The sequence below is a fragment of the Triturus cristatus genome, chromosome 6, assembly GCF_964204655.1.
Source record: "Triturus cristatus chromosome 6, aTriCri1.1, whole genome shotgun sequence".
NCBI lineage: Eukaryota > Metazoa > Chordata > Amphibia > Caudata > Salamandridae > Triturus > Triturus cristatus.
In genome coordinates, this window is record NC_140589.1 from 101409998 (window position 1) to 101436027 (window position 26030).

At 43.3% G+C, this 26030-nt stretch overlaps 24 non-coding genes across 24 annotated transcripts; all 24 read right to left on the reverse strand.

Moving 5' to 3' along the window:
• Positions 1-1569: 1569 nt before the first annotated feature.
• Positions 1570-1652, reverse strand: TRNAL-UAG (transfer RNA leucine (anticodon UAG)). The gene has a single exon. It is a non-coding gene; the product is annotated as a tRNA-Leu (tRNA).
• Positions 1653-3661: 2009 nt separating this feature from the next.
• Positions 3662-3744, reverse strand: TRNAL-UAG (transfer RNA leucine (anticodon UAG)). Its single transcript has one exon. It is a non-coding gene; the product is annotated as a tRNA-Leu (tRNA).
• A 1024-nt stretch (positions 3745-4768) lies between these two features.
• On the reverse strand, positions 4769-4851 carry TRNAL-AAG (transfer RNA leucine (anticodon AAG)). Its single transcript has one exon. It is a non-coding gene; the product is annotated as a tRNA-Leu (tRNA).
• A 186-nt stretch (positions 4852-5037) lies between these two features.
• On the reverse strand, positions 5038-5120 carry TRNAL-CAG (transfer RNA leucine (anticodon CAG)). Its single transcript has one exon. It is a non-coding gene; the product is annotated as a tRNA-Leu (tRNA).
• A 632-nt stretch (positions 5121-5752) lies between these two features.
• Positions 5753-5835, reverse strand: TRNAL-UAG (transfer RNA leucine (anticodon UAG)). Its single transcript has one exon. It is a non-coding gene; the product is annotated as a tRNA-Leu (tRNA).
• A 1024-nt stretch (positions 5836-6859) lies between these two features.
• TRNAL-AAG (transfer RNA leucine (anticodon AAG)) lies at positions 6860-6942 on the reverse strand. Its single transcript has one exon. It is a non-coding gene; the product is annotated as a tRNA-Leu (tRNA).
• Positions 6943-7843: 901 nt separating this feature from the next.
• On the reverse strand, positions 7844-7926 carry TRNAL-UAG (transfer RNA leucine (anticodon UAG)). Its single transcript has one exon. It is a non-coding gene; the product is annotated as a tRNA-Leu (tRNA).
• A 1024-nt stretch (positions 7927-8950) lies between these two features.
• Positions 8951-9033, reverse strand: TRNAL-AAG (transfer RNA leucine (anticodon AAG)). Its single transcript has one exon. It is a non-coding gene; the product is annotated as a tRNA-Leu (tRNA).
• A 186-nt stretch (positions 9034-9219) lies between these two features.
• TRNAL-CAG (transfer RNA leucine (anticodon CAG)) lies at positions 9220-9302 on the reverse strand. Its single transcript has one exon. It is a non-coding gene; the product is annotated as a tRNA-Leu (tRNA).
• Positions 9303-9934: 632 nt separating this feature from the next.
• Positions 9935-10017, reverse strand: TRNAL-UAG (transfer RNA leucine (anticodon UAG)). The gene has a single exon. It is a non-coding gene; the product is annotated as a tRNA-Leu (tRNA).
• Positions 10018-11041: 1024 nt separating this feature from the next.
• Positions 11042-11124, reverse strand: TRNAL-AAG (transfer RNA leucine (anticodon AAG)). Its single transcript has one exon. It is a non-coding gene; the product is annotated as a tRNA-Leu (tRNA).
• A 186-nt stretch (positions 11125-11310) lies between these two features.
• TRNAL-CAG (transfer RNA leucine (anticodon CAG)) lies at positions 11311-11393 on the reverse strand. Its single transcript has one exon. It is a non-coding gene; the product is annotated as a tRNA-Leu (tRNA).
• A 2008-nt stretch (positions 11394-13401) lies between these two features.
• TRNAL-CAG (transfer RNA leucine (anticodon CAG)) lies at positions 13402-13484 on the reverse strand. The gene has a single exon. It is a non-coding gene; the product is annotated as a tRNA-Leu (tRNA).
• Positions 13485-15492: 2008 nt separating this feature from the next.
• TRNAL-CAG (transfer RNA leucine (anticodon CAG)) lies at positions 15493-15575 on the reverse strand. Its single transcript has one exon. It is a non-coding gene; the product is annotated as a tRNA-Leu (tRNA).
• A 1739-nt stretch (positions 15576-17314) lies between these two features.
• Positions 17315-17397, reverse strand: TRNAL-AAG (transfer RNA leucine (anticodon AAG)). The gene has a single exon. It is a non-coding gene; the product is annotated as a tRNA-Leu (tRNA).
• A 186-nt stretch (positions 17398-17583) lies between these two features.
• On the reverse strand, positions 17584-17666 carry TRNAL-CAG (transfer RNA leucine (anticodon CAG)). The gene has a single exon. It is a non-coding gene; the product is annotated as a tRNA-Leu (tRNA).
• A 632-nt stretch (positions 17667-18298) lies between these two features.
• On the reverse strand, positions 18299-18381 carry TRNAL-UAG (transfer RNA leucine (anticodon UAG)). The gene has a single exon. It is a non-coding gene; the product is annotated as a tRNA-Leu (tRNA).
• A 1384-nt stretch (positions 18382-19765) lies between these two features.
• TRNAL-CAG (transfer RNA leucine (anticodon CAG)) lies at positions 19766-19848 on the reverse strand. Its single transcript has one exon. It is a non-coding gene; the product is annotated as a tRNA-Leu (tRNA).
• A 1739-nt stretch (positions 19849-21587) lies between these two features.
• TRNAR-ACG (transfer RNA arginine (anticodon ACG)) lies at positions 21588-21670 on the reverse strand. The gene has a single exon. It is a non-coding gene; the product is annotated as a tRNA-Arg (tRNA).
• Positions 21671-22571: 901 nt separating this feature from the next.
• Positions 22572-22654, reverse strand: TRNAL-UAG (transfer RNA leucine (anticodon UAG)). Its single transcript has one exon. It is a non-coding gene; the product is annotated as a tRNA-Leu (tRNA).
• A 1024-nt stretch (positions 22655-23678) lies between these two features.
• Positions 23679-23761, reverse strand: TRNAL-AAG (transfer RNA leucine (anticodon AAG)). The gene has a single exon. It is a non-coding gene; the product is annotated as a tRNA-Leu (tRNA).
• Positions 23762-23947: 186 nt separating this feature from the next.
• Positions 23948-24030, reverse strand: TRNAL-CAG (transfer RNA leucine (anticodon CAG)). The gene has a single exon. It is a non-coding gene; the product is annotated as a tRNA-Leu (tRNA).
• Positions 24031-24662: 632 nt separating this feature from the next.
• Positions 24663-24745, reverse strand: TRNAL-UAG (transfer RNA leucine (anticodon UAG)). The gene has a single exon. It is a non-coding gene; the product is annotated as a tRNA-Leu (tRNA).
• A 1024-nt stretch (positions 24746-25769) lies between these two features.
• TRNAL-AAG (transfer RNA leucine (anticodon AAG)) lies at positions 25770-25852 on the reverse strand. Its single transcript has one exon. It is a non-coding gene; the product is annotated as a tRNA-Leu (tRNA).
• Between the last annotated feature and the right edge of the window lie 178 nt (positions 25853-26030).

Genomic DNA, 26030 nt, shown 5'->3' on the forward strand with positions numbered 1-26030 from the left:
CTCTTTAGCCCCTGGCCTGGGACTCACCCTCACTTGCTGAGGCGTGAAATTCTGCATACCAACTTTGCACAGAAGGTATGTTTGTGGTTGTTTGGGGATGGGTCGGAGGTCAAGAGCAGGGAAAAGCAGGTCTCCTTCACTACTAGACTCCTCTTCTATGCCTCCCTGCCATTCACTCACTCTGTCTTTGTTTCATTCTCTCCTTCCACAACACTCCTTCTCACTCACTCGCTCTATCACTTGTATTTTTGCCCTTGCTCTGCATTCTATAGTGGAAACATCTCTTGAATGAAGCATCTGAAAATGACGTGACATAAAATTTAAAACCTCCTTATTGGAAACCTAAAACATCACAAGACTTAATGTAACCCATTTCTTTCATAAAAAAGATTTTTAAAGTACCCCACAAAAGAAATATAAAACACCACGAGTGCTAGAAGAATATTACATTAACGTTAAAGATAGAATAGGGCAAATGCATTTGCAGTTGAAACTGAAGTTTGGTACTTATTCAGATATTATTTACATTGCCAATTTTTAGCTGAGATTCTAAAGGAACTGAGAGAGAAAATGGAATTCAAGTTTTGTCAGAAGTGGGATTCGACCCCACGCCTCCAGGAGAGACTGCGGCCTTAACGCAGCGCCTTAGACCACTCGGCAATCCTGACCCCATGCTGCTTTTTTATCTAAAGGGTGAGAAAGATATTAGGAACCAAAAAATGCACAGAGCTTAGGCCAATAGTGGCTAGAGCAAGAAAAAAACTCACTGCACTCTTCCAAGAAGACAATCCTATAAGCCACTGCGAGGGAAATGATCATATTTCTCAAGAAAAAAATTAGAGTAAACACAGGACTGTCAGAAGTGGGATTTGAACCCACGCCTCCAGAGGAGACTGCGACCTGAACGCAGCGCCTTAGACCAGTCGGCCATCCTGACTTGCTTTCCCAGCATCTTCCAGAGGCCAGACAGCCATGCAGGTGAGGTACTGAAAAGGAATGCCCTCAATTTATTTATCCTCTTATATGCACTTCCAACAGATCTTTGAACAATCTGTACAGAGCAGGACCTATGGAGAACTCTTTAGAACTTTGAGGCGAACAAAGAGAAAGTGCTATTCACCAGCCACTTGAACGGCTCAAAGCTGCTTTGCAATTGAGACAATAGCCACCTCTTGGCTGGCTAAAGCAATTTCAACAAGGGATCTCAAAGTCACAACATAGGGTGGAGTATGCAAATTTAAGCAGCCCCTGATCAAAGCCCTAAGGAAATTGCTGTAAGTGTGCTGGAGTCCAGTTGTCTACCAGATGCATGGCATTCTTCCAAATTTGCAGGGCCCGTCTGGCCAGTGCATACAAGAGCATGACTATTCCAGATGACCTCTTACATGGGTCCTATGCTCATTTGGTAAGGATTGCGCTTTGTCAGCAAGACGTTATAGAACCTAAATATATGAGAAACCCCATCTCTCTTGACAAGAGGAGAACGGAATAACGTGCGAAGTGAAGACCAACAGATGCAACTTCCATCAGATGTTAACCTGATAAAGGAGATTAAATCTCCAAAAGGCATGTCAGAAGTGGGATTCGAACCCACTCCTCCAAAGGAGACTGTGGCCTAAACACAGCGCCTTAGACCTCTCGGCCATCCTGACAGTATAGGCTTTTAAGAAATGAATAAAAGTTACTCAGAAACGTCTACCTCCATGCAAGCCTGAAATAATTTAAACCTTCAAACACAAGGTGCAACTTTATGCACAGGACAATAAACACAGAAGAACACATACGAAAGCACTTTATTTCACAGGTATACAGTTTTCATGCTTTTAGAACACCACATACCTCTCACCAGCTATTTAGGGTCCTGTATCCGACTCACAACATTTCCTTGCCTGCGACCTCTCTCTCTACACAAACAACTACAGCACAGGAAGTAGGAAGGCAACAGGTGGGGCAGTTTATGCAAATTTATGCTGCCAATGTGCCTTGCAGATTCATGCAGGATTTCTAGATCCTTGCTGGATACAAGAGAGTAGGCCTTGTTCCAGATAAACTATCCCTAGCAGGGAAAGTCTGAGCACAGGCACTCTTTTGCTCTTTAGCCCCTGGCCTGGGACTCACCCTCACTTGCTGAGGCGTGAAATTCTGCATACCAACTTTGCACAGAAGGTATGTTTGTGGTTGTTTGGGGATGGGTGGGAGGTCAAGAGCAGGGAAAAGCAGGTCTCCTTCACTACTAGACTACTCTTCTATGCCTCCCTGCCATTCACTCACTCTGTCTTTGTTTCATTCTCTCCTTCCACAACACTCCTTCTCACTCACTCGCTCTATCACTTGTATTTTTGCCCTTGCTCTGCATTCTATAGTGGAAACATCTCTTGAATGAAGCATCTGAAAATGACGTGACATAAAATTTAAAACCTCCTTATTGGAAACCTAAAACATCACAAGACTTAATGTAACCCATTTCTTTCATAAAAAAAGATTTTTAAAGTACCCCACAAAAGAAATATAAAACACCACGAGTGCTAGAAGAATATTACATTAACGTTAAAGATAGAATAGGGCAAATGCATTTGCAGTTGAAACTGAAGTTTGGTACTTATTCAGATATTATTTACATTGCCAATTTTTAGCTGAGATTCTAAAGGAACTGAGAGAGAAAATGGAATTCAAGTTTTGTCAGAAGTGGGATTTGAACCAACGGCTCCAGGAGAGACTGCAGCCTTAACGCAGCGCCTTAGACCACTCGGCCATCCTGACCCCATGCTGCTTTTTCATCTAAAGGGTGAGAAAGATATTAGGAACCAAAAAATGCACAGAGCTTAGGCCAATAGTGGCTAGAGCAAGAAAAAAACTCACTGCACTCTTCCAAGAAGACAATCCTATAAGCCACTGCGAGGGAAATGATCATATTTCTCAAGAAAATAATTAGAGTAAACACAGGACTGTCAGAAGTGGGATTTGAAACCACGCCTCCAGAGGAGAGTGCGACCTGAACGCAGCGCCTTAGACCACTCAGCCATCCTGACTTGCTTTCCCAGCATCTTCCAGAGGCCAGACAGCCATGCAGGTGAGGTACTGAAAAGGAATGCCCTCAATTTATTTATCCTAGCATATGCACTTCCAACAGATCTTTGAACAATCTGTACAGAGCAGGACCTATGGAGAACTCTTTAGAACTTTGAGGCGAACAAAGAGAAAGTGCTATTCACCAGCCACTTGAACGGCTCAAAGCTGCTTTGAAATTGAGACAATAGCCACCTCTTGGCTGGCTAAAGCAATTTCAACAAGGGATCTCAAAGTCACAACATAGGGTGGAGTATGCAAATTTAAGCAGCCCCTGATCAAAGCCCTAAGGAAATTGCTGTAAGTGTGCTGGAGTCCAGTTGTCTACCAGATGCATGGCATTCTTCCAAATTTGCAGGGCCCGTCTGGCCAGGGCATACAAGAGCATGACTCTTCCAGATGACCTCTTACATGGGTCCTATGCTCATTTGGTAAGGATTGCGCTTTGTCAGCAAGACGTTATAGAACCTAAATATATGAGAAACCCCATCTCTCTTGACAAGAGGAGAACGGAATAACGTGCCAGGTGAAGACCAACAGATGCAACTTCCATCAGATGTTAACCTGATAAAGGAGATTAAATCTCCAAAAGGCATGTCAGAAGTGGGATTCGAACCCACGCCTCCAAAGGAGACTGTGGCCTAAACACAGCACCTTAGACCTCTCGGCCATCCTGACAGTATAGGCTTTTAAGAAATGAATAAAAGTTACTCAGAAACGTCTACCTCCATGCAAGCCTGAAATAATTTAAACCTTCAAACACAAGGTGCAACTTTATGCACAGGACAATAAACACAGAAGAACACATACGAAAGCACTTTATTTCACAGGTATACAGTTTTCATGCTTTTAGAACACCACATACCTCTCACCAGCTATTTAGGGTCCTGTATCCGACTCACAACATTTCCTTGCCTGCGACCTCTCCCTCTACACAAACAACTACAGCACAGGAAGTAGGAAGGCAATAGGTGGGGCAGTTTATGCAAATTTATGCTGCCAATGTGCCTTGCAGATTCATGCAGGATTTCTAGATCCTTGCTGGATACAAGAGAGTAGGCCTTGTTCCAGATAAACTATCCCTAGCAGGGAAAGTCTGAGCACAGGCACTCTTTTGCTCTTTAGCCCCTGGCCTGGGACTCACCCTCACTTGCTGAGGCATGAAATTCTGCATACCAACTTTGCACAGAAGGTATGTTTGTGGTTGTTTGGGGATGGGTGGGAGGTCAAGAGCAGGGAAAAGCAGGTCTCCTTCACTACTAGACTCCTCTTCTATGCCTCCCTGCCGTTCACTCACTCTGTCTTTGTTTCATTCTCTCCTTCCACAACACTCCTTCTCACTCACTCGCTCTATCACTTGTATTTTTGCCCTTGCTCTGCATTCTATAGTGGAAACATCTCTTGAATGATGCATCTGAAAATGATGTGACATAAAATTTAAAACCTCCTTATTGGAAACCTAAAACATCACAAGACTTAATGTAACCCATTTCTTTCATAAAAAAGATTTTTAAAGTACCCCACAAAACAAATATAAAACACCATGAGTGCTAGAAGAATATTACATTAACGTTAAAGATAGAATAGGGCAAATGCATTTGCAGTTGAAACTGAAGTTTGGTACTTATTCAGATATTATTTACATTGCCAATTTTTAGCTTAGATTCTAAAGGAACTGAGAGAGAAAATGGAATTCAAGTTTTGTCAGAAGTGGGATTCGAACCCACGCCTCCAGGAGATACTGCGGCCTTAACGCAGCGCCTTAGACCACTCGGCCATCCTGACCCCATGCTGCATTTTCATCTAAAGTTTGAGAAAGATATTAGGAACCAAAAAATGCACAGAGCTTAGGCCAATAGTGGCTAGAGCAAGAAAAAAACTCACTGCACTCTTCCAAGAAGACAATCCTATAAGCCACTGCGAGGGAAATGATCATATTTCTCAAGAAAAAAATTAGAGTAAACAGAGGACTGTCAGAAGTGGGATTTGAACCCACGCCTCCAGAGGAGACTGCGACCTGAACGCAGCGCCTTAGACCACTCGGCCATCCTGACTTGCTTTCCCAGCATCTTCCAGAGGCCAGACAGCCATGCAGGTGAGGTACTGAAAAGGAATGCCCTCAATTTATTTATCCTATTATATGCACTTCCAACAGATCTTTGAACAATCTGTACAGAGCAGGACCTATGGAGAACTCTTTAGAACTTTGAGGCGAACAAAGAGAAAGTGCTATTCACCAGCCACTTGAACGGCTCAAAGCTGCTTTGAAATTGAGACAATAGCCACCTCTTGGCTGGCTAAAGCAATTTCAACAAGGGATCTCAAAGTCACAACATAGGGTGGAGTATGCAAATTTAAGCAGCCCCTGATCAAAGCCCTAAGGAAATTGCTGTAAGTGTGCTGGAGTCCAGTTGTCTACCAGATGCATGGCATTCTTCCAAATTTGCAGGGCCCGTCTGGCCAGGGCATACAAGAGCATGACTCTTCCAGATGACCTCTTACATGGGTCCTATGCTCATTTGGTAAGGATTGCGCTTTGTCAGCAAGACGTTATAGAACCTAAATATATGAGAAACCCCATCTCTCTTGACAAGAGGAGAACGGAATAACGTGCCAGGTGAAGACCAACAGATGCAACTTCCATCAGATGTTAACCTGATAAAGGAGATTAAATCTCCAAAAGGCATGTCAGAAGTGGGATTCGAACCCACGCCTCCAAAGGAGACTGTGGCCTAAACACAGCACCTTAGACCTCTCGGCCACCCTGACAGTATAGGCTTTTAAGAAATGAATAAAAGTTACTCAGAAACGTCTACCTCCATGCAAGCCTGAAATAATTTAAACCTTCAAACACAAGGTGCAACTTTATGCACAGGACAATAAACACAGAAGAACACATACGAAAGCACTTTATTTCACAGGTATACAGTTTTCATGCTTTTAGAACACCACATACCTCTCACCAGCTATTTAGGGTCCTGTATCCGACTCACAACATTTCCTTGCCTGCGACCTCTCTCTCTACACAAACAACTACAGCACAGGAAGTAGGAAGGCAATAGGTGGGGCAGTTTATGCAAATTTATGCTGCCAATGTGCCTTGCAGATACATGCAGGATTTCTAGATCCTTGCTGGATACAAGAGAGTAGGCCTTGTTCCAGATAAACTATCCCTAGCAGGGAAAGTCTGAGCACAGGCACTCTTTTGCTCTTTAGCCCCTGGCCTGGGACTCACCCTCACTTGCTGAGGCATGAAATTCTGCATACCAACTTTGCACAGAAGGTATGTTTGTGGTTGTTTGGGGATGGGTGGGAGGTCAAGAGCAGGGAAAAGCAGGTCTCCTTCACTACTAGACTCCTCTTCTATGCCTCCCTGCCGTTCACTCACTCTGTCTTTGTTTCATTCTCTCCTTCCACAACACTCCTTCTCACTCACTCGCTCTATCACTTGTATTTTTGCCCTTGCTCTGCATTCTATAGTGGAAACATCTCTTGAATGAAGCATCTGAAAATGATGTGACATAAAATTTAAAACCTCCTTATTGGAAACCTAAAACATCACAAGACTTAATGTAACCCATTTCTTTCATAAAAAAGATTTTTAAAGTACCCCACAAAACAAATATAAAACACCATGAGTGCTAGAAGAATATTACATTAACGTTAAAGATAGAATAGGGCAAATGCATTTGCAGTTGAAACTGAAGTTTGGTACTTATTCAGATATTATTTACATTGCCAATTTTTAGCTGAGATTCTAAAGGAACTGAGAGAGAAAATGGAATTCAAGTTTTGTCAGAAGTGGGATTCGAACCCACGCCTCCAGGAGAGACTGCGGCCTTAACGCAGCGCCTTAGACCACTCGGCCATCCTGACCCCATGCTGCTTTTTCATCTAAAGGGTGAGAAAGATATTAGGAACCAAAAAATGCACAGAGTTTAGGCCAATAGTGGCTAGAGCAAGAAAAAAACTCACTGCACTCTTCCAAGAAGACAATCCTATAAGCCACTGCGAGGGAAATGATCATATTTCTCAAGAAAATAATTAGAGTAAACACAGGACTGTCAGAAGTGGGATTTGAAACCACGCCTCCAGAGGAGACTGCGACCTGAACGCAGCGCCTTAGACCACTCAGCCATCCTGACTTGCTTTCCCAGCATCTTCCAGAGGCCAGACAGCCATGCAGGTGAGGTACTGAAGAGGAATGCCCTCAATTTATTTATCCTAGCATATGCACTTCCAACAGATCTTTGAACAATCTGTACAGAGCAGGACCTATGGAGAACTCTTTAGAACTTTGAGGCGAACAAAGAGAAAGTGCTATTCACCAGCCACTTGAACGGCTCAAAGCTGCTTTGAAATTGAGACAATAGCCACTTCTTGGCTGGCTAAAGCAATTTCAACAAGGGATCTCAAAGTCACAACATAGGGTGGAGTATGCAAATTTAAGCAGCCCCTGATCAAAGCCCTAAGGAAATTGCTGTAAGTGTGCTGGAGTCCAGTTGTCTACCAGATGCATGGCATTCTTCCAAATTTGCAGGGCCCGTCTGGCCAGGGCATACAAGAGCATGACTCTTCCAGATGACCTCTTACATGGGTCCTATGCTCATTTGGTAAGGATTGCGCTTTGTCAGCAAGACATTATAGAACCTAAATATATGAGAAACCCCATCTCTCTTGACAAGAGGAGAACGGAATAACGTGCCAGGTGAAGACCAACAGATGCAACTTCCATCAGATGTTAACCTGATAAAGGAGATTAAATCTCCAAAAGGCATGTCAGAAGTGGGATTCGAACCCACGCCTCCAAAGGAGACTGTGGCCTAAACACAGCACCTTAGACCTCTCGGCCATCCTGACAGTATAGGCTTTTAAGAAATGAATAAAAGTTACTCAGAAACGTCTACCTCCATGCAAGCCTGAAATAATTTAAACCTTCAAACACAAGGTGCAACTTTATGCACAGGACAATAAACACAGAAGAACACATACGAAAGCACTTTATTTCACAGGTATACAGTTTTCATGCTTTTAGAACACCACATACCTCTCACCAGCTATTTAGGGTCCTGTATCCGACTCACAACATTTCCTTGCCTGCGACCTCTCTCTCTACACAAACAACTACAGCACAGGAAGTAGGAAGGCAATAGGTGGGGCAGTTTATGCAAATTTATGCTGCCAATGTGCCTTGCAGATTCATGCAGGATTTCTAGATCCTTGCTGGATACAAGAGAGTAGGCCTTGTTCCAGATAAACTATCCCTAGCAGGGAAAGTCTGAGCACAGGCACTCTTTTGCTCTTTAGCCCCTGGCCTGGGACTCACCCTCACTTGCTGAGGCATGAAATTCTGCATACCAACTTTGCACAGAAGGTATGTTTGTGGTTGTTTGGGGATGGGTGGGAGGTCAAGAGCAGGGAAAAGCAGGTCTCCTTCACTACTAGACTCCTCTTCTATGCCTCCCTGCCGTTCACTCACTCTGTCTTTGTTTCATTCTCTCCTTCCACAACACTCCTTCTCACTCACTCGCTCTATCACTTGTATTTTTGCCCTTGCTCTGCATTCTATAGTGGAAACATCTCTTGAATGAAGCATCTGAAAATGATGTGACATAAAATTTAAAACCTCCTTATTGGAAACCTAAAACATCACAAGACTTAATGTAACCCATTTCTTTCATAAAAAAGATTTTTAAAGTACCCCACAAAACAAATATAAAACACCATGAGTGCTAGAAGAATATTACATTAACGTTAAAGATAGAATAGGGCAAATGCATTTGCAGTTGAAACTGAAGTTTGGTACTTATTCAGATATTATTTACATTGCCAATTTTTAGCTGAGATTCTAAAGGAACTGAGAGAGAAAATGGAATTCAAGTTTTGTCAGAAGTGGGATTCGAACCCACGCCTCCAGGAGAGACTGCGGACTTAACGCAGCGCCTTAGACCACTCGGCCATCCTGACCCCATGCTGCATTTTCATCTAAAGGGTGAGAAAGATATTAGGAACCAAAAAATGCACAGAGCGTAGGCCAATAGTGGCTAGAGCAAGAAAAAAACTCACTGCACTCTTCCAAGAAGACAATCCTATAAGCCACTGCGAGGGAAATGATCATATTTCTCAAGAAAAAAATTAGAGTAAACAGAGGACTGTCAGAAGTGGGATTTGAACCCACGCCTCCAGAGGAGACTGCGACCTGAACGCAGCGCCTTAGACCACTCGGCCATCCTGACTTGCTTTCCCAGCATCTTCCAGAGGCCAGACAGCCATGCAGGTGAGGTACTGAAAAGGAATGCCCTCAATTTATTTATCCTATTATATGCACTTCCAACAGATCTTTGAACAATCTGTACAGAGCAGGACCTATGGAGAACTCTTTAGAACTTTGAGGCGAACAAAGAGAAAGTGCTATTCACCAGCCACTTGAACGGCTCAAAGCGGCTTTGAAATTGAGACAATAGCCACCTCTTGGCTGGCTAAAGCAATTTCAACAAGGGATCTCAAAGTCACAACATAGGGTGGAGTATGCAAATTTAAGCAGCCCCTGATCAAAGCCCTAAGGAAATTGCTGTAAGTGTGCTGGAGTCCAGTTGTCTACCAGATGCATGGCATTCTTCCAAATTTGCAGGGCCCGTCTGGCCAGGGCATACAAGAGCATGACTCTTCCAGATGACCTCTTACATGGGTCCTATGCTCATTTGGTAAGGATTGCGCTTTGTCAGCAAGACGTTATAGAACCTAAATATATGAGAAACCCCATCTCTCTTGACAAGAGGAGAACGGAATAACGTGCCAGGTGAAGACCAACAGATGCAACTTCCATCAGATGTTAACCTGATAAAGGAGATTAAATCTCCAAAAGGCATGTCAGAAGTGGGATTCGAACCCACGCCTCCAAAGGAGACTGTGGCCTAAACACAGCACCTTAGACCTCTCGGCCACCCTGACAGTATAGGCTTTTAAGAAATGAATAAAAGTTACTCAGAAACGTCTACCTCCATGCAAGCCTGAAATAATTTAAACCTTCAAACACAAGGTGCAACTTTATGCACAGGACAATAAACACAGAAGAACACATACGAAAGCACTTTATTTCACAGGTATACAGTTTTCATGCTTTTAGAACACCACATACCTCTCACCAGCTATTTAGGGTCCTGTATCCGACTCACAACATTTCCTTGCCTGCGACCTCTCTCTCTACACAAACAACTACAGCACAGGAAGTAGGAAGGCAATAGGTGGGGCAGTTTATGCAAATTTATGCTGCCAATGTGCCTTGCAGATACATGCAGGATTTCTAGATCCTTGCTGGATACAAGAGAGTAGGCCTTGTTCCAGATAAACTATCCCTAGCAGGGAAAGTCTGAGCACAGGCACTCTTTTGCTCTTTAGCCCCTGGCCTGGGACTCACCCTCACTTGCTGAGGCATGAAATTCTGCATACCAACTTTGCACAGAAGGTATGTTTGTGGTTGTTTGGGGATGGGTGGGAGGTCAAGAGCAGGGAAAAGCAGGTCTCCTTCACTACTAGACTCCTCTTCTATGCCTCCCTGCCGTTCACTCACTCTGTCTTTGTTTCATTCTCTCCTTCCACAACACTCCTTCTCACTCACTCGCTCTATCACTTGTATTTTTGCCCTTGCTCTGCATTCTATAGTGGAAACATCTCTTGAATGAAGCATCTGAAAATGATGTGACATAAAATTTAAAACCTCCTTATTGGAAACCTAAAACATCACAATACTTAATGTAACCCATTTCTTTCATAAAAAAGATTTTTAAAGTACCCCACAAAACAAATATAAAACACCACGAGTGCTAGAAGAATATTACATTAACGTTAAAGATAGAATAGGGCAAATGCATTTGCAGTTGAAACTGAAGTTTGGTACTTATTCAGATATTATTTACATTGCCAATTTTTAGCTGAGATTCTAAAGGAACTGAGAGAGAAAATGGAATTCAAGTTTTGTCAGAAGTGGGATTCGAACCCACGCCTCCAGGAGAGACTGCGGCCTTAACGCAGCGCCTTAGACCACTCGGCCATCCTGACCCCATGCTGCTTTTTCATCTAAAGGGTGAGAAAGATATTAGGAACCAAAAAATGCACAGAGCTGAGGCCAATAGTGGCTAGAACAAGAAAAAAACTCACTGCACTCTTCCAAGAAGACAATCCTATAAGCCACTGCGAGGGAAATGATCATATTTCTCAAGAAAATAATTAGAGTAAACACAGGACTGTCAGAAGTGGGATTTGAACCCACGCCTCCAGAGGAGACTGCGACCTGAACGCAGCGCCTTAGACCACTCGGCCATCCTGACTTGCTTTCCCAGTACCTTCCAGAGGCCAGACAGCCATGCAGGTGAGGTACTGAAAAGGAATGCCCTCAATTTATTTATCCTATTATATGCACTTCCAACAGATCTTTGAACAATCTGTACAGAGCAGGACCTATGGAGAACTCTTTAGAACTTTGAGGCGAACAAAGAGAAAGTGCTATTCACCAGCCACTTGAACGGCTCAAAGCTGCTTTGAAATTGAGACAATAGCCACCTTTTGGCTGGCTAAAGCAATTTCAACAAGGGATCTCAAAGTCACAACATAGGGTGGAGTATGCAAATTTAAGCAGCCCCTGATCAAAGCCCTAAGGAAATTGCTGTAAGTGTGCTGGAGTCCAGTTGTCTACCAGATGCATGGCATTCTTCCAAATTTGCAGGGCCCGTCTGGCCAGGGCATACAAGAGCATGACTCTTCCAGATGACCTCTTACATGGGTCCTATGCTCATTTGGTAAGGATTGCGCTTTGTCAGCAAGACGTTATAGAACCTAAATATATGAGAAACCCCATCTCTCTTGACAAGAGGAGAACGGAATAACGTGCCAGGTGAAGACCAACAGATGCAACTTCCATCAGATGTTAACCTGATAAAGGAGATTAAATCTCCAAAAGGAATGTCAGAAGTGGAATTCGAACCCACGCCTCCAAAGGAGACTGTGGCCTAAACACAGCCCCTTAGACCTCTCGGCCATCCTGACAGTATAGGCTTTTAAGAAATGAATAAAAGTTACTCAGAAACGTCTACCTCCATGCAAGCCTGAAATAATTTAAACATTCAAACACAAGGTGCAACTTTATGCACAGGACAATAAACACAGAAGAACACATTCGAAAGCACTTTATTTCACAGGTATACAGTTTTCATGCTTTTAGAACACCACATACCTCTCACCAGCTATTTAGGGTCCTGTATCCGACTCACAACATTTCCTTGCCTGCGACCTCTCTCTCTACACAAACAACTACAGCACAGGAAGTAGGAAGGCAATAGGTGGGGCAGTTTATGCAAATTTATGCTGCCAATGTGCCTTGCAGATTCATGCAGGATTTCTAGATCCTTGCTGGATACAAGAGAGTAGGCCTTGTTCCAGATAAACTATCCCTAGCAGGGAAAGTCTGAGCACAGGCACTCTTTTGCTCTTTAGCCCCTGGCCTGGGACTCACCCTCACTTGCTGAGGCGTGAAATTCTGCATACCAACTTTGCACAGAAGGTATGTTTGTGGTTGTTTGGGGATGGGTGGGAGGTCAAGAGCAGGGAAAAGCAGGTCTCCTTCACTACTAGACTCCTCTTCTATGCCTCCCTGCCGTTCACTCACTCTGTCTTTGTTTCATTCTCTCCTTCCACAACACTCCTTCTCACTCACTCGCTCTATCACTTGTATTTTTGCCCTTGCTCTGCATTCTATAGTGGAAACATCTCTTGAATGAAGCATCTGAAAATGACGTGACATAAAATTTAAAACCTCCTTATTGGAAACCTAAAACATCACAAGACTTAATGTAACCCATTTCTTTCATAAAAAAGATTTTTAAAGTACCCCACAAAACAAATATAAAACACCACGAGTGCTAGAAGAATATTACATTAACGTTAAAGATAGAATAGGGCAAATGCATTTGCAGTTGAAACTGAAGTTTGGTACTTATTCAGATATTATTTACATTGCCAATTTTTAGCTGAGATTCTAAAGGAACTGAGAGAGAAAATGGAATTCAAGTTTTGTCTGAAGTGGGATTTTAACCCACGCCTCCAGGAGAGACTGCGGCCTTAACGCAGCGCCTTAGACCACTCGGCCATCCTGACCCCATGCTGCATTTTTATCTAAAGGTTGAGAAAGATATTAGGAACCAAAAAATGCACAGAGCTTAGGCCAATAGTGGCTAGAGCAAGAAAAAAACTCACTGCACTCTTCCAAGAAGACAATCCTATAAGCCACTGCGAGGGAAATGATCATATTTCTCAAGAAAAAAATTAGAGTAAACACAGGACTGTCAGAAGTGGGATTTGAACCCACGCCTCCAGAGGAGGCTGCGACCTGAACGCAGCGCCTTAGACCACTCGGCCATCCTGACTTGCTTTCCCAGCTTCTTCCAGAGGCCAGACAGCCATGCAGGTGAGGTACTGAAAAGGAATGCCCTCAATTTATTTATCCTATTATATGCACTTCCAACAGATCTTTGAACAATCTGTACAGAGCAGGACCTATGGAGAACTCTTTAGAACTTTGAGGCGAACAAAGAGAAAGTGCTATTCACCAGCCACTTGAACGGCTCAAAGCTGCTTTGAAATTGAGACAATAGCCACCTCTTGGCTGGCTAAAGCAATTTCAACAAGGGATCTCAAAGTCACAACATAGGGTGGAGTATGCAAATTTAAGCAGCCCCTGATCAAAGCCCTAAGGAAATTGCTGTAAGTGTGCTGGAGTCCAGTTGTCTACCAGATGCATGGCATTCTTCCAAATTTGCAGGGCCCGTCTGGCCAGTGCATACAAGAGCATGACTATTCCAGATGACCTCTTACATGGGTCCTATGCTCATTTGGTAAGGATTGCGCTTTGTCAGCAAGACGTTATAGAACCTAAATATATGAGAAACCCCATCTCTCTTGACAAGAGGAGAACGGAATAACGTGCGAAGTGAAGACCAACAGATGCAACTTCCATCAGATGTTAACCTGATAAAGGAGATTAAATCTCCAAAAGGCATATCAGAAGTGGGATTCGAACCCACGCCTCTAAAGGAGACTGTGGCCTAAACACAGCACCTTAGACCTCTCGGCCATCCTGACAGTATAGGCTTTTAAGAAATGAATAAAAGTTACTCAGAAACGTCTACCTCCATGCAAGCCTGAAACAATTTAAACCTTCAAACACAAGGTGCAACTTTATGCACAGGACAATAAACACAGAAGAACACATACAAAAGCACTTTATTTCACAGGTATACAGTTTTCATGCTTTTAGAACACCACATACCTCTCACCAGCTATTTAGGGTCCTGTATCCGACTCACAACATTTCCTTGCCTGCGACCTCTCTCTCTACACAAACAACTACAGCACAGGAAGTAGGAAGGCAATAGGTGGGGCAGTTTATGCAAATTTATGCTGCCAATGTGCCTTGCAGATTCATGCAGGATTTCTAGATCCTTGCTGGATACAAGAGAGTAGGCCTTGTTCCAGATAAACTCTCCCTAGCAGGGAAAGTCTGAGCACAGGCACTCTTTTGCTCTTTAGCCCCTGGCCTGGGACTCACCCTCACTTGCTGAGGCGTGAAATTCTGCATACCAACTTTGCACAGAAGGTATGTTTGTGGTTGTTTGGGGATGGGTGGGAGGTCAAGAGCAGGGAAAAGCAGGTCTCCTTCACTACTAGACTCCTCTTCTATGCCACCCTGCCATTCACTCACTCTGTCTTTGTTTCATTCTCTCCTTCCACAACACTCCTTCTCACTCACTCGCTCTATCACTTGTATTTTTGCCCTTGCTCTGCATTCTATAGTGGAAACATCTCTTGAATGAAGCATCTGAAAATGACGTGACATAAAATTTAAAACCTCCTTATTGGAAACCTAAAACATCACAAGACTTAATGTAACCCATTTCTTTCATAAAAAAGATTTTTAAAGTACCCCACAAAACAAATATAAAACACCACGAGTGCTAGAAGAATATTACATTAACGTTAAAGATAGAATAGGGCAAATGCATTTGCAGTTGAAACTGAAGTTTGGTACTTATTCAGATATTATTTACATTGCCAATTTTTAGCTGAGATTCTAAAGGAACTGAGAGAGAAAATGGAATTCAAGTTTTGTCAGAAGTGGGATTTGAATCCACGCCTCCAGGAGAGACTGCGGCCTTAACGCAGCGCCTTAGACCACTCGGCCATCCTGACCCCATGCTGCTTTTTTATCTAAAGGGTGAGAAAGATATTAGGAACCAAAAAATGCACAGAGCTTAGGCCAATAGTGGCTAGAGCAAGAAAAAAACTCACTGCACTCTTCCAAGAAGACAATCCTATAAGCCACTGCGAGGGAAATGATCATATTTCTCAAGAAAAAAATTAGAGTAAACACAGGACTGTCAGAAGTGGGATTTGAACCCACGCCTCCAGAGAAGGCTGCGACCTGAACGCAGCGCCTTAGACCACTCGGCCATCCTGACTTGCTTTCCCAGCATCTTCCAGAGGCCAGACAGCCATGCTGGTGAGGTACTGAAAAGGAATGCCCTCAATTTATTTATCCTATTATATGCACTTCCAACAGATCTTTGAACAATCTGTACAGAGCAGGACCTATGGAGAACTCTTTAGAACTTTGAGGCGAAGAAAGAGAAAGTGCTATTCACCAGCCACTTGAACGTCTCAAAGCTGCTTTGAAATTGAGACAATAGCCACCTCTTGGCTGGCTAAAGCAATTTCAACAAGGGATCTCAAAGTCACAACATAGGGTGGAGTATGCAAATTTAAGCAGCCCCTGATCAAAGCCCTAAGGAAATTGCTGTAAGTGTGCTGGAGTCCAGTTGTCTACCAGATGCATGGCATTCTTCCAAATTTGCAGGGCCCGTCTGGCCAGTGCATACAAGAGCATGACTATTCCAGATGACCTCTTACATGGGTCCTATGCTCATTTGGTAAGGATTGCGCTTTGTCAGCAAGACGTTATAGAACCTAAATATATGAGAAACCCCATCTCTCTTGACAAGAGGAGAACGGAATAACGTGCGAAGTGAAGACCAACAGATGCAACTTCCATCAGATGTTAACCTGATAAAGGAGATTAAATCTCCAAAAGGCATGTCAGAAGTGGGATTCGAATCCACGCCTCCAAAGGAGACTGTGGCCTAAACACAGCGCCTTAGACCTCTCGGCCATCCTGACAGTATAGGCTTTTAAGAAATGAATAAAAGTTACTCAGAAACGTCTACCTCCATGCAAGCCTGAAATAATTTAAACCTTCAAACACAAGGTGCAACTTTATGCACAGGACAATAAACACAGAAGAACACATACGAAAGCACTTTATTTCACAGGTATACAGTTTTCATGCTTTTAGAACACCACATACCACTCACCAGCTATTTAGGGTCCTGTATCCGACTCACAACATTTCCTTGCCTGCGACCTCTCTCTCTACACAAACAACTACAGCACAGGAAGTAGGAAGGCAATAGGTGGGGCAGTTTATGCAAATTTATGCTGCCAATGTGCCTTGCAGATTCATGCAGGATTTCTAGATCCTTGCTGGATACAAGAGAGTAGGCCTTGTTCCAGATAAACTATCCCTAGCAGGGAAAGTCTGAGCACAGGCACTCTTTTGCTCTTTAGCCCCTGGCCTGGGACTCACCCTCACTTGCTGAGGCGTGAAATTCTGCATACCAACTTTGCACAGAAGGTATGTTTGTGGTTGTTTGGGGATGGGTGGGAGGTCAAGAGCAGGGAAAAGCAGGTCTCCTTCACTACTAGACTCCTCTTCTATGCCTCCCTGCCATTCACTCACTCTGTCTTTGTTTCATTCTCTCCTTCCACAACACTCCTTCTCACTCACTCGCTCTATCACTTGTATTTTTGCCCTTGCTCTGCATTCTATAGTGGAAACATCTCTTGAATGAAGCATCTGAAAATGACGTGACATAAAATTTAAAACCTCCTTATTGGAAACCTAAAACATCACAAGACTTCATGTAACCCATTTCTTTCATAAAAAAGATTTTTAAAGTACCCCACAAAAGAAATATAAAACACCACGAGTGCTAGAAGAATATTACATTAACGTTAAAGATAGAATAGGGCAAATGCATTTGCAGTTGAAACTGAAGTTTGGTACTTATTCAGATATTATTTACATTGCCAATTTTTAGCTGAGATTCTAAAGGAACTGAGAGAGAAAATGGAATTCAAGTTTTGTCAGAAGTGGGATTCGAACCCACGCCTCCAGGAGAGACTGCGGCCTTAACGCAGCGCCTTAGACCACTCGGCCATCCTGACCCCATGCTGCTTTTTCATCTAAAGGGTGAGAAAGATATTAGGAACCAAAAAATGCACAGAGCTTAGGCCAATAGTGGCTAGAGCAAGAAAAAAACTCACTGCACTCTTCCAAGAAGACAATCCTATAAGCCACTGCGAGGGAAATGATCATATTTCTCAAGAAAAAAATTAGAGTAAACACAGGACTGTCAGAAGTGGGAATTGAACCCACGCCTCCAGAGGAGACTGCGACCTGAACGCAGCGCCTTAGACCACTCGGCCATCCTGACTTGCTTTCCCAGCATCTTCCAGAGGCCAGACAGCCATGCAGGTGAGGTACTGAAAAGGAATGCCCTCAATTTATTTATCCTATTATATGCACTTCCAACAGATCTTTGAACAATCTGTACAGAGCAGGACCTATGGAGAACTCTTTAGAACTTTGAGGCGAACAAAGAGAAAGTGCTATTCACCAGCCACTTGAACGGCTCAAAGCTGCTTTGAAATTGAGACAATAGCCACCTCTTGGCTGGCTAAAGCAATTTCAACAAGGGATCTCAAAGTCACAACATAGGGTGGAGTATGCAAATTTAAGCAGCCCCTGATCAAAGCCCTGAGGAAATTGCTGTAAGTGTGCTGGAGTCCAGTTGTCTACCAGATGAATGGCATTCTTCAAAATTTGCAGGGCCCGTCTGGCCAGTGCATACAAGAGCATGACTCTTCCAGATGACCTCTTACATGGGTCCTATGCTCATTTGGTAAGGATTGCGCTTTGTCAGCAAGACGTTATAGAACCTAAATATATGAGAAACCCCATCTCTCTTGACAAGAGGAGAACGGAATAACGTGCCAAGTGAAGACCAACAGATGCAACTTCCATCAGATGTTAACCTGATAAAGGAGATTAAATCTCCAAAAGGCATGTCAGAAGTGGGATTCGAACCCACGCCTCCAAAGGAGACTGTGGCCTAAACACAGCGCCTTAGACCTCTCGGCCATCCTGACAGTATAGGCTTTTAAGAAATGAATAAAAGTTACTCAGAAACGTCTACCTCCATGCAAGCCTGAAATAATTTAAACCTTCAAACACAAGGTGCAACTTTATGCACAGGACAATAAACACAGAAGAACACATGTGAAAGCACTTTATTTCAAAGGTATACAGTTTTCATGCTTTTAGAACACCACATACCTCTCACCAGCTATTTAGGGTCCTGTATCCGACTCACAACATTTCCTTGCCTGCGACCTCTTTCTCTACACAAACAACTACAGCACAGGAAGTAGGAAGGCAATAGGTGGGGCAGTTTATGCAAATTTATGCTGCCAATGTGCCTTGCAGATTCATGCAGGATTTCTAGATCCTTGCCACAGGAAGTAGGAAGGCAATAGGTGGGGCAGTTTATGCAAATTTATGCTGCCAATGTGCCTTGCAGATTCATGCAGGATTTCTAGATCCTTGCTGGATACAAGAGAGTAGGCCTTGTTCCAGATAAACTATCCCTAGCAGGGAAAGTCTGAGCACAGGCACTCTTTTGCTCTTAAGCCCCTGGCCTGGGACTCACCCTCACTTGCTGAGGCGTGAAATTCTGCATACCAACTTTGCACAGAAGGTATGTTTGTGGTTGTTTGGGGATGGGTGGGAGGTCAAGAGCAGGGAAAAGCAGGTCTCCTTCACTACTAGACTACTCTTCTATGCCTCCCTGCCGTTCACTCACTCTGTCTTTGTTTCATTCTCTCCTTCCACAACACTCCTTCTCACTCACTCGCTCTATCACTTGTATTGTTGCCCTTGCTCTGCATTCTATAGTGGAAACATCTCTTGAATGAAGCATCTGAAAATGACGTGACATAAAATTTAAAACCTCCTTATTGGAAACCTAAAACATCACAAGACTTAATGTAACCCATTTCTTTCATAAAAAAGATTTTTAAAGTACCCCACAAAAGAAATATAAAACACCACGAGTGCTAGAAGAATATTACATTAACGTTAAAGATAGAATAGGGCAAATGCATTTGCAGTTGAAACTGAAGTTTGGTACTTATTCAGATATTTACATTGACAATTTTTAGCTGAGATTCTAAAGGAACTGAGAGAGAAAATGGAATTCAAGTTTTGTCAGAAGTGGGATTCGAACCCACGCCTCCAGGAGAGACTGCGACCTTAATGCAGCGCCTTAGAACACTCGGCCATTCTGACCCCATGCTGCTTTTTTATCTAAAGGGTGAGAAAGATATTAGGAACCAAAAAATGCACAGAGCTTAGGCCAATAGTGGCTAGAGCAAGAAAAAAACTCACTGCACTCTTCCAAGAAGACAATCCTATAAGCCACTGCGAGGGAAATGATCATATTTCTCAAGAAAAAAATTAGAGTAAACACAGGACTGTCAGAAGTGGGATTTGAACCCACGCCTCCAGAGGAGACTGCGACCTGAACGCAGCGCCTTAGACCACTCGGCCATCCTGACTTGCTTTCCCAGCATCTTCCAGAGGCCAGACAGCCATGCAGGTGAGGTACTGAAAAGGAATGCCCTCAATTTATTTATCCTATTATATGCACTTCCAACAGATCTTTGAACAATCTGTACAGAGCAGGACCTATGGAGAACTCTTTAGAACTTTGAGGCGAACAAAGAGAAAGTGCTATTCACCAGCCACTTGAACGGCTCAAAGCTGCTTTGAAATTGAGACAATAGCCACCTCTTGGCTGGCTAAAGCAATTTCAACAAGGGATCTCAAAGTCACAACATAGGGTGGAGTATGCAAATTTAAGCAGCCCCTGATCAAAGCCCTGAGGAAATTGCTGTAAGTGTGCTGGAGTCCAGTTGTCTACCAGATGAATGGCATTCTTCCAAATTTGCTGGGCCCGTCTGGCCAGGGCATACAAGAGCATGACTCTTCCAGATGACCTCTTACATGGGTCCTATGCTCATTTGGTAAGGATTGCGCTTTGTCAGCAAGAAGTTATAGAACCTAAATATATGAGAAACCCCATCTCTCTTGACAAGAGGAGAACGGAATAACGTGCGAAGTGAAGACCAACAGATGCAACTTCCATCAGATGTTAACCTGATAAAGGAGATTAAATCTCCAAAAGGCATATCAGAAGTGGGATTCGAACCCACGCCTCTAAAGGAGACTGTGGCCTAAACACAGCACCTTAGACCTCTCGGCCATCCTGACAGTATAGGCTTTTAAGAAATGAATAAAAGTTACTCAGAAACGTCTACCTCCATGCAAGCCTGAAACAATTTAAACCTTCAAACACAAGGTGCAACTTTATGCACAGGACAATAAACACAGAAGAACACATACGAAAGCACTTTATTTCACAGGTATACAGTTTTCATGCTTTTAGAACACCACATACCTCTCACCAGCTATTTAGGGTCCTGTATCCGACTCACAACATTTCCTTGCCTGCGACCTCTCTCTCTACACAAACAACTACAGCACAGGAAGTAGGAAGGCAATAGGTGGGGCAGTTTATGCAAATTTATGCTGCCAATGTGCCTTGCAGATTCATGCAGGATTTCTAGATCCTTGCTGGATACAAGAGAGTAGGCCTTGTTCCAGATAAACTATCCCTAGCAGGGAAAGTCTGAGCACAGGCACTCTTTTGCTCTTTAGCCCCTGGCCTGGGACTCACCCTCACTTGCTGAGGCGTGAAATTCTGCATACCAACTTTGCACAGAAGGTATGTTTGTGGTTGTTTGGGGATGGGTGGGAGGTCAAGAGCAGGGAAAAGCAGGTCTCCTTCACTACTAGACTCCTCTTCTATGCCACCCTGCCATTCACTCACTCTGTCTTTGTTTCATTCTCTCCTTCCACAACACTCCTTCTCACTCACTCGCTCTATCACTTGTATTTTTGCCCTTGCTCTGCATTCTATAGTGGAAACATCTCTTGAATGAAGCATCTGAAAATGATGTGACATAAAATTTAAAACCTCCTTATTGGAAACCTAAAACATCACAAGACTTAATGTAACCCATTTCTTTCATAAAAAAGATTTTTAAAGTACCCCACAAAACAAATATAAAACACCACGAGTGCTAGAAGAATATTACATTAACGTTAAAGATAGAATAGGGCAAATGCATTTGCAGTTGAAACTGAAGTTTGGTACTTATTCAGATATTATTTACATTGCCAATTTTTAGCTGAGATTCTAAAGGAACTGAGAGAGAAAATGGAATTCAAGTTTTGTCAGAAGTGGGATTTGAACCAACGCCTCCAGGAGAGACTGCGGCCGTAACGCAGCGCCTTAGACCACTCGGCCATCCTGACCCCATGCTGCTTTTTCATCTAAAGGGTGAGAAAGATATTAGGAACCAAAAAATGCACAGAGCTTAGGCCAATAGTGGCTAGAGCAAGAAAAAAACTCACTGCACTCTTCCAAGAAGACAATCCTATAAGCCACTGCGAGGGAAATGATCATATTTCTCAAGAAAAAAATTAGAGTAAACACAGGACTGTCAGAAGTGGGATTTGAACTCACACCTCCAGAGGAGACTGCAACCTGAACGCAGCGCCTTAGACCACTCGGCCATCCTGACTTGCTTTCCCAGCATCTTCCAGAGGCCAGACAGCCATGCAGGTGAGGTACTGAAAAGGAATGCCCTCAATTTATTTATCCTATTATATGCACTTCCAACAGATCTTTGAACAATCTGTACAGAGCAGGACCTATGGAGAACTCTTTAGAACTTTGAGGCGAACAAAGAGAAAGTGCTATTCACCAGCCACTTGAACGGCTCAAAGCTGCTTTGAAATTGAGACAATAGCCACCTCTTGGCTGGCTAAAGCAATTTCAACAAGGGATCTCAAAGTCACAACATAGGGTGGAGTATGCAAATTTAAGCAGCCCCTGATCAAAGCCCTGAGGAAATTGCTGTAAGTGTGCTGGAGTCCAGTTGTATACCAGATGCATGGCATTCTTCCAAATTTGCAGGGCCCGTCTGGCCAGTGCATACAAGAGCATGACTCTTCCAGATGACCTCTTACATGGGTCCTATGCTCATTTGGTAAGGATTGCGCTTTGTCAGCAAGACGTTATAGAACCTAAATATATGAGAAACCCCATCTCTCTTGACAAGAGGAGAACGGAATAACGTGCCAAGTGAAGACCAACAGATGCAACTTCCATCAGATGTTAACCTGATAAAGGAGATTAAATCTCCAAAAGGCATGTCAGAAGTGGGATTCGAACCCACGCCTCCAAAGGAGACTGTGGCCTAAACACAGCGCCTTAGACCTCTCGGCCATCCTGACAGTATAGGCTTTTAAGAAATGAATAAAAGTTACTCAGAAACGTCTACCTCCATGCAAGCCTGAAATAATTTAAACCTTCAAACACAAGGTGCAACTTTATGCACAAGACAATAAACACAGAAGAACACATACGAAAGCACTTTATTTCACAGGTATACAGTTTTCATGCTTTTAGAACACCACATACCTCTCACCAGCTATTTAGGGTCCTGTATCCGACTCACAACATTTCCTTGCCTGCGACCTCTCTCTCTACACAAACAACTACAGCACAGGAAGTAGGAAGGCAATAGGTGGGGCAGTTTATGCAAATGTATGCTGCCAATGTGCCTTGGAGATTCATGCAGGATTTCTAGATCCTTGCTGGATACAAGAGAGTAGGCCTTGTTCCAGATAAACTATCCCTAGCAGGGAAAGTCTGAGCACAGGCACTCTTTTGCTCTTTAGCCCCTGGCCTGGGACTCACCCTCACTTGCTGAGGCGTGAAATTCTGCATACCAACGTTGCACAGAAGGTATGTTTGTGGTTGTTTGGGGATGGGTGGGAGGTCAAGAGCAAGGAAAAGCAGGTCTCCTTCACTACTAGACTACTCTTCTATGCCTCCCTGCCGTTCACTCACTCTGTCTTTGTTTCATTCTCTCCTTCCACAACACTCCTTCTCACTCACTCGCTCTATCACTTGTATTTTTGCCCTTGCTCTGCATTCTATAGTGGAAACATCTCTTGAATGAAGCATCTGAAAATGACGTGACATAAAATTTAAAACCTCCTTATTGGAAACCTAAAACATCACAAGACTTAATGTAACCCATTTCTTTCATAAAAAAGATTTTTAAAGTACCCCACAAAAGAAATATAAAACACCACGAGTGCTAGAAGAATATTACATTAACGTTAAAGATAGAATAGGGCAAATGCATTTGCAGTTGAAACTGAAGTTTGGTACCTATTCAGATATTATTTACATTGCCAATTTTTAGCTGAGATTCTAAAGGAACTGAGAGAGAAAATGGAATTCAAGTTTTGTCAGAAGTGGGATTCGAACCCACGCCTCCAGGAGAGACTGCGGCCTTAACGCAGCGCCTGAGACCACTCGGCCATCCTGACCCCATGCTGCTTTTTCATCTAAAGGGTGAGAAAGATATTAGGAACCAAAAAATGCACAGAGCTTAGGCCAATAGTGGCTAGAGCAAGAAAAAAACTCACTGCACTCTTCCAAGAAGACAATCCTATAAGCCACTGCGACGGAAATGATCATATTTCTCAAGAAAAAAATTAGAGTAAACACAGGACTGTCAGAAGTGGGATTTGAACCCACGCCTCCAGAGGAGACTGCGACCTGAACGCAGCGCCTTCGACCACTCGGCCATCCTGACTTGCTTTCCCAGCATCTTCCAGAGGCCAGACAGCCATGCAGGTGACGTACTGAAAAGGAATGCCCTCAATTTATTTATCCTATTATATGCACTTCCAACAGATCTTTGAACAATCTGTACAGAGCAGGACCTATGGAGAACTCTTTAGAACTTTGAGGCGAACAAAGAGAAAGTGCTATTCACCAGCCACTTGAACGGCTCAAAGCTGCTTTGAAATTGAGACAATAGCCACCTCTTGGCTGGCTAAAGCAATTTCAACAAGGGATCTCAAAGTCACAACATAGGGTGGAGTATGCAAATTTAAGCAGCCCCTGATCAAAGCACTGAGGAAATTGCTGTAAGTGTGCTGGAGTCCAGTTGTCTACCAGATGAATGGCATTCTTCCAAATTTGCAGGGCCCGTCTGGCCAGGGCATACAAGAGCATGACTCTTCCAGATGACCTCTTACATGGGTCCTATGCTCATTTGGTAAGGATTGCGCTTTGTCAGCAAGACGTTATAGAACCTAAATATATGAGAAACCCCATCTCTCTTGACAAGAGGAGAATGGAATAACGTGCCAAGTGAAGACCAACAGATGCAACTTCCATCAGATGTTAACCTGATAAAGGAGATTAAATCTCCAAAAGGCATGTCAGAAGTGGGATTCGAACCCACGCCTCCAAAGGAGACTGTGGCCTAAACACAGCGCCTTAGACCTCTCGGCCATCCTGACAGTATAGGCTTTTAAGAAATGAATAAAAGTTACTCAGAAACGTCTACCTCCATGCAAGCCTGAAATAATTTAAACCTTCAAACACAAGGTGCAACTTTATGCACAGGACAATAAACACAGAAGAACACATACGAAAGCACTTTATTTCACAGGTATACAGTTTTCATGCTTTTAGAACACCACATACCTCTCACCAGCTATTTAGGGTCCTGTATCCGACTCACAACATTTCCTTGCCTGCGACCTCTCTCTCTACACAAACAACTACAGCACAGGAAGTAGGAAGGCAATAGGTGGGGCAGTTTATGCAAATGTATGCTGCCAATGTGCCTTGCAGATTCATGCAGGATTTCTAGATCCTTGCTGGATACAAGAGAGTAGGCCTTGTTCCAGATAAACTATCCCTAGCAGGGAAAGTCTGAGCACAGGCACTCTTTTGCTCTTTAGCCCCTGGCCTGGGACTCACCCTCACTTGCTGAGGCGTGAAATTCTGCATACCAACTTTGCACAGAAGGTATGTTTGTGGTTGTTTGGGGATGGGTGGGAGGTCAAGAGCAGGGAAAAGCAGGTCTTCTTCACTACTAGACTACTCTTCTATGCCTCCCTGCCGTTCACTCACTCTGTCTTTGTTTCATTCTCTCCTTCCACAACACTCCTTCTCACTCACTCGCTCTATCACTTGTATTTTTGCCCTTGCTCTGCATTCTATAGTGGAAACATCTCTTGAATGAAGCATCTGAAAATGACGTGACATAAAATTTAAAACCTCCTTATTGGAAACCTAAAACATCACAAGACTTCATGTAACCCATTTCTTTCATAAAAAAGATTTTTAAAGTACCCCACAAAAGAAATATAAAACACCACGAGTGCTAGAAGAATATTACATTAACGTTAAAGATAGAATAGGGCAAATGCATTTGCAGTTGAAACTGAAGTTTGGTACTTATTCAGATATTATTTACATTGCCAATTTTTAGCTGAGATTCTAAAGGAACTGAGAGAGAAAATGGAATTCAAGTTTTGTCAGAAGTGGGATTCGAACCCACGCCTCCAGGAGAGACTGCGGCCTTAACGCAGCGCCTTAGACCACTCGGCCATCCTGACCCCATGCTGCTTTTTCATCTAAAGGGTGAGAAAGATATTAGGAACCAAAAAATGCACAGAGCTTAGGCCAATAGTGGCTAGAGCAAGAAAAAAACTCACTGCACTCTTCCAAGAAGACAATCCTATAAGCCACTGCGAGGGAAATGATCATATTTCTCAAGAAAAAAATTAGAGTAAA